Source organism: Lactuca serriola, chromosome 7 (genome assembly GCF_051521515.1).
Source record: "Lactuca serriola cultivar US96UC23 chromosome 7, Lser_US96UC23_V15, whole genome shotgun sequence".
In the NCBI taxonomy this organism is placed as follows: domain Eukaryota; kingdom Viridiplantae; phylum Streptophyta; class Magnoliopsida; order Asterales; family Asteraceae; genus Lactuca; species Lactuca serriola.
Window position 1 is genome coordinate 96,159,493 of NC_136414.1, and position 11,454 is coordinate 96,170,946.

Genomic DNA, 11,454 nt, shown 5'->3' on the forward strand with positions numbered 1-11,454 from the left:
CGAGTATGACTCCATTTTGCACCAAAAATGGCCATTTACTTCCAAGAAGAGGGATCTAAGTAACTAAAGCTCAAGGTCACGACTTTATACCTCAAGATGGTGGCCAATACAGTGTAGATGTCGGATCTACTACTTCTTTCCTTGCTCCTTCTTCTTCAAGCTCTAAAAATCCATCACAACCCACCAAAATCACTCACAAATGCTCTTACTCTCACTCAAGGGTGTTCACGGCCGCAAACTACTTTCTGTAGGGAGATAAGGTACTAAGGGAGGCCACAATCTGCAGGTCGGGCCTTCCGACTCGCCGAGTTGGTCCCAATCTGCGTCCATGATTAAATGCCCCTACTCGACGAGTTGCTCCCAACTCGCCGAGTCATGCACCAAAACCCTGAAATTAACTAAATCAAATAACTACATGGAACAGGTGTTACAGAGATTGTTTATACATTAAATTGAATCTCTAACAATCCGAAGCCAAGCCTGAACTGAAGTCATCTGCATTCCAAAGAAGAGATGAAATGCGAGATTATGTAATACCGAAGTGAAGGCCTATCGAAGACACACATAGTATTCCATGCCATGTCAGAGTCTTTAATAGCATTTAATGTTTCTTATCTTTTTGTATGTGTTTGATTGGAAAGATGATAGGACAAGATCGAAGAAAATCAGGTGTGTCAAGCCTTTTTGACTTGCAACCTTTGTTTGTCAACGTTGTCATGTACTTTGTCTTATTATCTCTCCTTTGCTATTTAAGGATATGATCTTTTCATGCATTGTAACCTTAATGATACATTCTCTTTCACTTCAATAGAAAGCATCTTGCAAGTCAAGTCACTTTCTCTCTAAAACATTCTTATTGTTCTTAAATTCTCTTCACTTTCTTCTTACTCCATTTTACTTTATTAAATATTTTATTGAATATCTTCTTCAAGTCTTGACTTGTTTACCAGACTTGACTGGACTACTAATTTTAGCATGCGGACATTCATCTTAAGTTAAGTAAAGGTTTTAGTTTTCAAACCTTGTCCGCACATACAGATCTTTGTCCTCACAAGGGTGGAGACCGGTCGGTGATTGGCCGACGAGTTGGGTTTCCCTTTCCCTCTCACTAAGTGTGTGTTTGTGTTTTTCTCATTCACTAACATAATTAAAGTAGGGAAAATGAAGGAGCGGGTTCTATTTTTTTTAAATGATAATAATAATAATAATAACATCAAATTAATTGAAATATAAAAACATAAGGGTATTATGGTCATTTTAGTTTTGAAACGAACTAAGTTCGCAACAAAATCATATTTTAGGGATGAAGTGTGCAATGTTGAACCAAATGAGGGATGGTCCGAGTTAACTTTTGAAAATAGAAACTAAACGTGTCTTTTGGCACCTGCACAAGAGACGAATGGTGTAATTTACTCTTATTGTTTTTCTTTGTTTAGGTTGTATTATTGATGATGATGATTTACATTATGATGAAGACGAGGAGGGAATTGAGGTAATAAAACATTTTATCCCTTTACAATTTTTATTGACTAAACTGATATGACAATTTAGTTTATTATTACTATTAGTACTATTATTTATTTAGGGAGGATATTCAAATGTCAAACAATGAAGACTTCAAGACAATACAATTGATGAATATTGATGATGCATTGAATTGATCATATATTTTTGGACATGTTGTACTTTTTTTGTAATGTTGGATGTGTCGAATTTTATATTTGTAAGTTTGTTGGAGTTATCGTTTTGTAATATTGGATTTGTAATTTTTTATTGCTAAAAACTAGTTTTTATGAAAAAAATAGTATTTTAGCCTAAAACATAACAGTTTTTTTTAGCAAAAAAGTAAATTTTAAGCCTATAAAATGAGGGATCGGGGGCGGGGGTGGGGACAACAATTTCCGCCCCCATTTGATCCCGTTGACATCCCTAAGATAATCTGAAGAGATGGTGTAGGCTGCGTCGATGCTCATAGTTTTGGTGTAGTCGTTCCACTAGTGAGTGCGGCATCCATAAACGTGCATGTGGCAAATTTAATCATGCAATCATCAACACAAAAGTTGAGATGGAACACAGATTCCATCTTTTCTATCCACCATGTCAAATGTAGTACCATTTGTTACCATAGAAAGGCATCAGTTAACAGTTCATAAATTCCTTTAATGTGTAGGTTCTTGAATTTCCTTTGCGGTCACCGTGAGAGCTACTTCCACCTCCACGTCCCCCGTCACCTTGCCCGGACCCATCGTTTCTAATGTTTTCATAGTTTGCTAGTGCATGCGCGACTCATTGTGCAATCATTAGTTTGATTGTTGCCGAGTCCAATACGGGCATTAGTTATGGTGTTCGGGTATTAGTTCTGGTGTTGGTGTTGACGCTGGTCTTGGTGTAGGGGTTGGCCTCGGTGTCCGTCAGTGTTATCGATAGCGATAGCGGGGTAATAACGACAACCTACCTATATGCTGCGTAGCGATAGTGATGAAATAACGACGGCTGTTTCATTTTTGGCGATTGACTTTTAGAAAACTAAAACTAGTTTTACGTACAACTATTTAAATGTTTTAGCTAATAAATAAGCTAAACACCAATATTATTAGTTGAAATAAGTTCTAAAACACGAATATGACAAAACAAAAGTGTTATTTTGACACTCTAAAATAGGATTCGCAAGTTAAAGTGTCAATGAGCTTATAAGCACGAAGTCAAACATAAGAATTCACCAAAATTCAATATAGAAACAAAATAACAGAATCAAAAGCATAAGATTTTGGAAACAATGAGCATGAACAATCAGAAAACTCACTGTAGTTTTCTTCCTTATTCAGTTCTTCTTTATAGTACAAACAGAGAATTGTAGAATAGGAATATAAGAATGAAATATATAATCATCTTCCTTATTCAGTTCTTCTTTATAGTACAAACAGAGAATTGTAGAATAGGAATATAAGAATGAAATATATAATCAATCGACTCTATTGGAAGCATTATTTGAAGTATCAGATAAGAAATCATAGAGTCGGATGTGAGCGTCGCTGGTTATCAGTCAGTAGAGTTGGTTTTCCCGCCAATCTCCAAGTCGGCGATTATTCTCCAAATTGGCAATCCCAAACGCCAAATTGGCGAACCAAATCACACATTGGACCTATTCCGATCGCTAAAAACATGTTTCAACTATCAACTTTGCAATTCGGGAAAAAAAAACATCGCTACGTCGCTATTTTGTCACTACAGATCACATAGTGACATACCATCGCATCGCCTCACTAATCGCTATAGCGATCGCTGTTGTCGTGACATACCATCGCATCGCCTCGCTAAACGCTATTGACAACACTGGTGTCCGTCAACCTCGAATACCTCTTCCTGGAGGCATGATTTCGTCATATTATACTAGGGTATATAGAGCAAATAAGTTTGTACAATCATGTTAGTCAAAACTATGCAAATGTATGTGACCATTTTAAGTTGAAATGTTTCTGAAATTCCTAAGGATTCCCCAGTTTGCAAATGATTGAATATTCAAATGAACAATATTCAAAATAACATGATTTTGTGATAATAAACATATGCTTCTTATATACATATCTTTGAAACGGTTACATCAGTCAAAAGCTAATCCCAAAAGTCTAGTAGGGTTAGGATGGAAAAGATCTATACAATGTTATCCAAAATATTATGCCGAAAAAGATAGCAAGGATTCTATACTCTTGCTTATAACGACTTTTCCTTATACCCCTAACCCAAGCCCCAGGGCACAACCCGCCCGAGTGAGTCTACCACTAACCAAAAAGAGAGATTAGTACAGCCTGGAGTGCATTAGCCCTCTGTTCTGCAACATCTGCTAAGGCCTCTGGTTTGCTACCTGATCCCTGAGCTCAAGTTTGGTAATCCAGGCCTCAAGGGTCGTCATTTCTATCTCCAAAGAATCCAGACGGTCATATACAGTCTGGATGGCCTCCTCACGCAGAATGCGTTCATCCTCCAGGTACTGCATCATAGCCTCACGGGTTACAAAACTGTTGCAAAATTTATACTTTACACCCCTATACATTGTCGGTATGACTATTGGAAGAAGTAAATTAAGTTGTATTCATATCATAGGTGACTATTGTCTTCATCAAACTCAGCATAGTTAGAAATCTAGTTAAAGGTGTACCCTTTTTAATAAATACAAGACAAATAGCAGAAAGAGATTTGTGTTGATCATTTTTGTGTATCATTTAGTGGCCTTTTAATGTGTGTAACAAGCAAAATGGTGGCTATTAGAGAGAGGGAGTCTATACACAGGTTCAGGTTAGTTCTAGACTAAAGTCATTATGCAATTCAACCAAACCCATACCCATTCGATAATGTTGAGGTGAACCAAATTTTAAGGAACAAAAAGGTATAAAACAGGGGAAAGTAAAATAATGAGTTTAAAACTGTTGAACCTTTAAAAAGATTTAATGGTTTGATGCAGTAAAGCTTCAGGGGATGTTATAGGCATATGCCCTTTTTGTGTCTTAATCCAGAAATCAAGCTACACAATCTTCCATTCTCAACATTTTAAGCTAAGCCAAAATAGAGTAACCTGTTCAAGCCCAAAAAAGTGCTTAAGTTTTTAATAAATATGCACCTACGTCAACTTGAAAATAGACAAAAAAAAAAAAAAGATGATCCATAAAACTTCAGTCAAAACTAGGATTCAAAATAGATGCACACAGCTTCTAAAAGCTTCACTCAAAACTAGGATTTAGCAGATAAAAATTAGATATGAAGTTTGTACAATATTATACACCTAGAAAAATATATTTAAAATGGGTGTTTAAGGGCCAGTCTAGTCAGTAACTTATTCCCAAAACGTGCAGAAGAAGCTAAAATGTATCTCATGTTCATGAAAGGGGGCGTTTTACAGATAGAAATATCAAAATAAGTAAAATACGCAAATTAAATTAGCATCGTAACCTTGGAGGTGGAGAAGCCCTCTTAGATTGAGGTGGTGGAAAGCGAGAGCGAGAGCGGGAGGATGAGCCTGAACCAGACCCCGCAGGAGCCGCCGGACGACCACGTCCTTGTTTCTCCATGCGCAACAGTAGTGATCAGTTCCTGATTGGAAACCCCTTCGGAGTTCAGACAAAACCTAGCAAAGAATTGGACTGCGATTTCGATTGTTAGATGGATGATAGCTTGTGGGTATACATGTGTTTGGTTTAACTTTCTAAAAGTTTTGACTTTTTTCTTTAAGAAAAAGTAAAAAGGTGTTTGAAAATGACTTTTTACAGAGGAAATTTGGTATTTTTGAAAAGTCACGAAATTATTATGAATTTTCCAAAAGTATTAAACCCAATAAATATGTAAACATGTCATTTTTAGTCATTTTGTATGTAAAAATTAAACAAAACACTTTAACTTTTGATTTTTTCCCTTCAAAATCTAACCCAAACACATTTTAAAAAACAACTTTTATAAAAAGTTATTTTACAAAAAAAATTTTTGCTCCACAAAAGCTAAATCAAACACCCTCTAAGACTCTAACACTGTGTTGTTGGACTTTCAAAATTAAAGAAATTGAAGTAAAATAAAGACAAAATTGCAAAAATAGTTCTTGCATTTATCAAATTTGTATGTTTTTTTAGTAAAAAAAAATGTTTTGCAGTGTAAAAAAATGGTCTATATCTGTAACAAACTACAATGATGAAGTTGGTGGTTAAACTCTATTGCGGTGATGATACTGTAGGGGAGGTCCTGTGGAAAAATAGCTCTACGCCAGAATGATAAAAAAAACTTCACATCTCCTGTTCTTCATACCTTTTCAATATTAAAAAAAATGCAAAATAAAATCAAAAGGTCGTCTTATTCAAAACCCCAATTATGACATCCCCTCTCTCCCACTTCACACCTCGGAACACGCCGTTCTTATAGAGATAAAGACATTTTGACATCTTCTTAGCCCGAAATGACTGGGGAGAGCAAAGGTTCCTTTCTATCTCTTTTCTTTTTTATTTTATTCAATTATTATACATTAATTTTTCTAATTAATTCTTTTATAATTTTTTTATTTGATTAATTTTTTATTGTATTATCATATATTAATAAATATTATTTTTTATATATAATAATTATATATTAATTTATTACTTTATTAGTGATGACGTGCCCCTCAGAGCGGGCCAGAGACAGGAGAACCCCAACGAGGAGTTCCTAACGAAGCCTAGGCTAGCGACTCGGCCACCCTAACTGCCCAAGACCCACAAGAGGCGACCGTGTGGGAAGTCCGCCCTCGCCAGGAGTTGTCCTCAGCTACAGTCCAAAGATAACGGCTCTAGGCGACAAAGAGCATGGCCAGTGCGACCAATCGTTGGACCGGACACGAACATGGAACATGGTCCTCTAATAAGGACGACGAATCTGCAGTCTTTGTCCCTCGTACGGATTGAAGAAGATCCTCAGTATAAAAGGCCAGTCACTCTGCCTTGAGAGGTAAGCTATTATATCCCAATCATTCACCCTCCTACTTCCATATTCCTCCCACTAACTTGACTGTCAGAGCGTCTTTCCGAGACCTCCCCATGGAAGGTGGCTGACGTTTCTTCTTTCTTTGTGACCTCTCAGGTTCTATTCCATCGATCATCTCCCGGCAGCGAAGGTGGTTCAGAGCTAGGTCGCATCATTTGGCGTCATCCGTTTATGTGACAACAGATACGCAAACCTCTTTTCTTTTTCTCCTTCAACCTAACCATGCATGACGAAGAAGACGACGGGTGAGCCATCGGAACCACCACATAGCCCGATACACCCGATGGCGTTGTTGGAACCAACCAACACTCCAGCAGCGCCATCCTCCGGCGGCCCGCCACCATCTCTTGAAGCAGCCCCATCCTCCAGCGGCCCGCCCCATCTCTCGAAGCAGCGCCATCATTCGGTGGCCTACCACTGTCTCTTGAACCATAACCATCATCTGGTGGCCTGCCACCACCTCTTGAGGCAACACCATCATCCGGTGGTCCACCATCGTATCCCATGACGGCGTCGTCACTAGATGACCCGCTACCCTCTGTTGTAACAATCATGTAAACGGTTTTAACCCAGAGTCAAACATCGCCATCCAGCCTGACCCACGCAACACCCCACCATTCTCAAATAGTAGTGTGCCTAACCAATACATTGTACCCCCTTTGACGCCATTCTTCCCTAACATCATCGGTTCTAGCAACCCACAAACACCACCCATAACGCCTTTCGTGAACATCTTACATACGAACATCACTATAATCGGCCCAAGCGTTATACCACAACCGCAGAACCACCCATCATTGATGGCGAGCACTACGTCAACATCACCACTCATGCTTTACCAGCAAATACCCATGGCCCAACAGCAAATATCCATGGGCCAAAAGCAAATACCCATGGACCAACAGCAAATACCCATGACCTAAATGCAAATACCCATGTCCCACACTTTCCTTACTCCATTTCAGCCGTCAAACTTTTACGGCTCAGTAACGCCAGACCTCACAACCTATAACAACATGTTGGTACAACCCTTTTTGGCAATGCAACAGCCAGGGTGTCACTTCACTCAGCGGACCCCAAACCAAGATTGCTTATCACGAAGTGCCACATCGTTGTTCGTCAAAGAACTCCTGGAATACGAAATCCATAACATCGCCAAACTACCCCACCTTAAAACATACGATGGCACTATCGACCCAGATAGCCACATCGATATATACGAATGGACGATGACGTCCCTCAAGCTAGACAAACAGTTCTAGTGCACATACTTCCCCACTACCTTAGACGGAAATGCAGGGACATGGCTTAAAACACTGCGCCGAGGCAGCATCAGGAACTTTAGCCAGCTAAAGTACCTTTTTCTAACTAACATCATGCAACTCCGGAAGTATAAGGGTGATTGCCACTCGATCATTGGGTGCAAACACAAAGAGGGGGAGACAGTCAAGGACTATTTCGCCAGGTTCACCAAAGCAACGCTAGACGTCCCAGGGCACAATGAGGGGTTGATCGCGGGAGCATTCACCTGGGTATTGTTACTAGGGTCGTCCCAGAAACTCATGGGCAAGCAACCCCAAACAAGGGCGGAACTAAAGGAGCGAGTGGAATGATTCCTACGTCAAGCAAAAGGCGAGGCGTCAAAGCAGGCATATCTCAACGACATGACATCCTCCGATGGAAAACGAAGCCACCACCCTACTCCCCATCATGATCCTCGGGGGGGGGGGGGGGAGGCAGGTTCATGGGGCGAGATAGACGGTCGCAGGGGCGTTTCAGACCTTTCATTAAAGATGAAAGGCGGGGAAGACGAGCAGAAGTCTACACGGTCGATGAGAAACCGGCGGCAAAAGGCACCAAGACGCGGTATTGTAAATATCAGAAGAGCAGGACACATGACACAATCAACTGTTCATTTCTAAAAAGGGAAATTGAGGAAAAGAAACTAAAGGGAAACGTGATAAAAATTGTCAAGAGCCTACGAGCCAAATTTGATGCAGAAAACCCTAAAGATGCCACTGGAAGGGCAGATCATGGGTTGGAAATCCTTACGATCCACCACAAAAGGGGGAGAGCAGAACACACAACGGATGCACGAAGCATCACAAAAGCAATGCAGGGATTGACGTTCTCCATAACCGACCCAAGCCCAGCCGGCTGGAGTGTGACATCCCCAAAATCACGGCCAGAAAAGACCGGTTTCATTTATGATTTTAAAATAATTTCAGAGTAAATCCTTTTGATTTAAAAGAGTTGCGGAATTTGTTCCCAAAAACAAAATATGATAAAAATAATATTTACCAAAGCATTTCATAAAGAAATGTATTTTCATTATATAATCAAAACTCGGGATGTCATGTTCCGATACAGACACAAAAGCATAAACAACAAAAGATAGACCATACAACAGTTACATATAACAACTGGTCTAATAAACAAAATAACTTGATGATTCATCCATCTTATGCCCTCGCGTCACTACCTATGATACAAATAAACTGAGTGAGTCAGGGTTGGGAGCCTGGTGAGCATATAGGGTTTTCAACCCACAATAAATAATTATATTTAATTTCACCAACCAACAATAACCCGATTACCCATTCCCGTTATCCTCACTTTACGTTCCTAAAACAACATCTATTACCAGGGACATAATCTAGGATTTTCATCGGGACGGACATTACTGCAAAGAGGTTTCCTCAATAGTAGATGTCCTAAAAGAAACCATGAGGGGGATAGAGTACACCGGTGAACACATCGTTCACAAACACCTACAGGTTATGAGCATGCTAGCGTTCCACAGGACTGTCTAGAAAGAGTCTGCGGCTGTTATCCATACTCCGTTGAATAACTAGATCAACAACAACAACATCGAGGCCTCTCATCTGTTTATCACACATCAACTATCTACCCATGTTCTACCCAACATATTAGTAGATAAAATATATATTTTTATACATAGTTTAAAATCTGTATAGCATTCTCATTCAATACATATTCCAAACAACAGACGAGACACATACACATAACACGTATTTCATAGAGAATAAATCATATCTATGAGATAGAAGAAAGTGAATATATATATATTCATACATATAACAACAAAATATACACATAACACGTATTTTGTATAAATTACTTCATAATTATGCGTTAGAAGAAGGTAACTACACGCTCACTTGATCAGAAGATGATCGGATAGCACTACGACTTGTAGAAGTAGTATTCTTCGGTGGATCTAGAAGATCTTCACAAAAACCAGGCTTCTCGCGGGCAGAGCTTCGTCTCGGGAATCTCACTTCTCAGGATCTTCGGGGCTTCGGGACTTGCTTTGGGGCTCGAGAATGACACCGGGGCTTCGGGATATAAGTTGTACGCAAAACGAGGAAATTTGGGAGAGAGAGAGAGAAGAGAAATTGAGCAAAAGGATCGGCTGCCCTCGCATGCCCTTTTATAGAGGCTGAAGCCTAGCATTACGTTTGGCGTAATGCTCAGTACGCGGGGCGTACGCTTCGAAAATCGTCATTGCATGTGTCATCGGAGCACTCGAGTGCGAGGCGGGTCACGCTTCGGTGTACGCTGGTCGTAGTTTGGATCAGATCGGTGACTCCTTCGGATATCCATCCGAATTAAAGATTAAATAATAAATATTAATTATTTAAAAACTTCAAAAATTCATATCTTCTTCATACAAACTCCGTTTTCGACGTTTTTTATATCCACGCGTAGGTAAGACTACGCTCTACAACTTTCGTTTAGACTTCGTCGGCTAATTTTGACTTTATTTTTATTATTTATTTTTAGTAGGCCGGGCCAGGAAAACTCCGTTATAAATTTATAACTTCTTCATCTGACGTCCGTTTTCGTCTGTCTTTTCACCATTGCACTACTATCAACGAGATCTTTGATTCTCGTTTAGATTGTTTCGACCAACAATCATTCGATCTCGAATTCGAGTTTCGGGCTACATACTGCTAAGCTGAAACTTAGAAAAATCATAACTTCCTCATACGAAGTCAGATTTGGGCATTCTTTTTATGCACGCTCTCGGTTTAACGAACTCTACAACATTTGTTTAGATCACTGGGGATAAATATCGCTCTAACGTAAATTCACTTTTTACGTCATTCAATTTTGTCGCGAAACTTCGACAGGTCATAACGTCTTCGTTATAACTCGGATTTCGGCATTCTTTATATATTCGGAAACCTCGTTTCAACTACTACAACATTATCCATAGATATCGGCTTTATCTAACATTTCATTTTGACGCTTATTTTTATTCTTAATTAAATTAAAACACACAATTAAGCAAAAAACACATAACACTCAAATAATATACTTTTATTATTTCAAAACGAGTTACTAAGGTTAACCTAGACTATTATATCAACATTAATGACAAGCCCAGAAACACAGGCGTGACATGGAGCGGGGAAAAAACCCTCGTCATCCAAGGATCCATTTGAGATGTCATCATTCATCGAGTATACGTCGATACGGGAAGTTCTGCAGACATCATCTATGAGCATTGTTTTCGGCTGCTACCGAACATGTGGAAGGAAGGCCTGCGGCCAACCGCAGGCCAACTCATAGGATTCACAGGACTCAGCTTGTGGCCCTTAGGTATGATTCACTTAGCGTATACATTAACCAACCAAGACAAAACCAAGCAACGGGTTGCCTTGGTGCATTTTGTGGTCATACGACATCCGTCAAAACACAATGTCATATTGGGACGAACGGCCCTACTAAAGTCCGGAGCAATCTCATCAACAATCCATGGGATAGTGAAATTCAGCACAAACCAGGGACCGGGGACAATCCTAGCCACTCCCCCAAGGGAGCTCAAATGCTACGAGATCATGCAACCAAGAGACATCTCAGCTGAAGCCAAGAGACTGAGGCCAGACCCGTCAAATGGGGGGAGAGGTAATTAACAATGAATACCCAAAC

General features: G+C 39.6%; 1 long non-coding RNA gene across 2 annotated transcripts; it reads right to left on the reverse strand.

Moving 5' to 3' along the window:
• Positions 1–3,548: 3,548 nt before the first annotated feature.
• On the reverse strand, positions 3,549–5,180 carry LOC145064970 (uncharacterized). 2 transcript variants are annotated; one of them, XR_013688169.1, is made up of 2 exons: positions 4,945–5,180; positions 3,549–3,988 (listed from the first exon to the last, which is right to left on the reverse strand). It is a non-coding gene; the product is annotated as an uncharacterized LOC145064970 (long non-coding RNA). The 2 variants fall into 2 exon arrangements; XR_013688170.1 differs by having other exon boundaries at positions 3,549–4,016.
• Between the last annotated feature and the right edge of the window lie 6,274 nt (positions 5,181–11,454).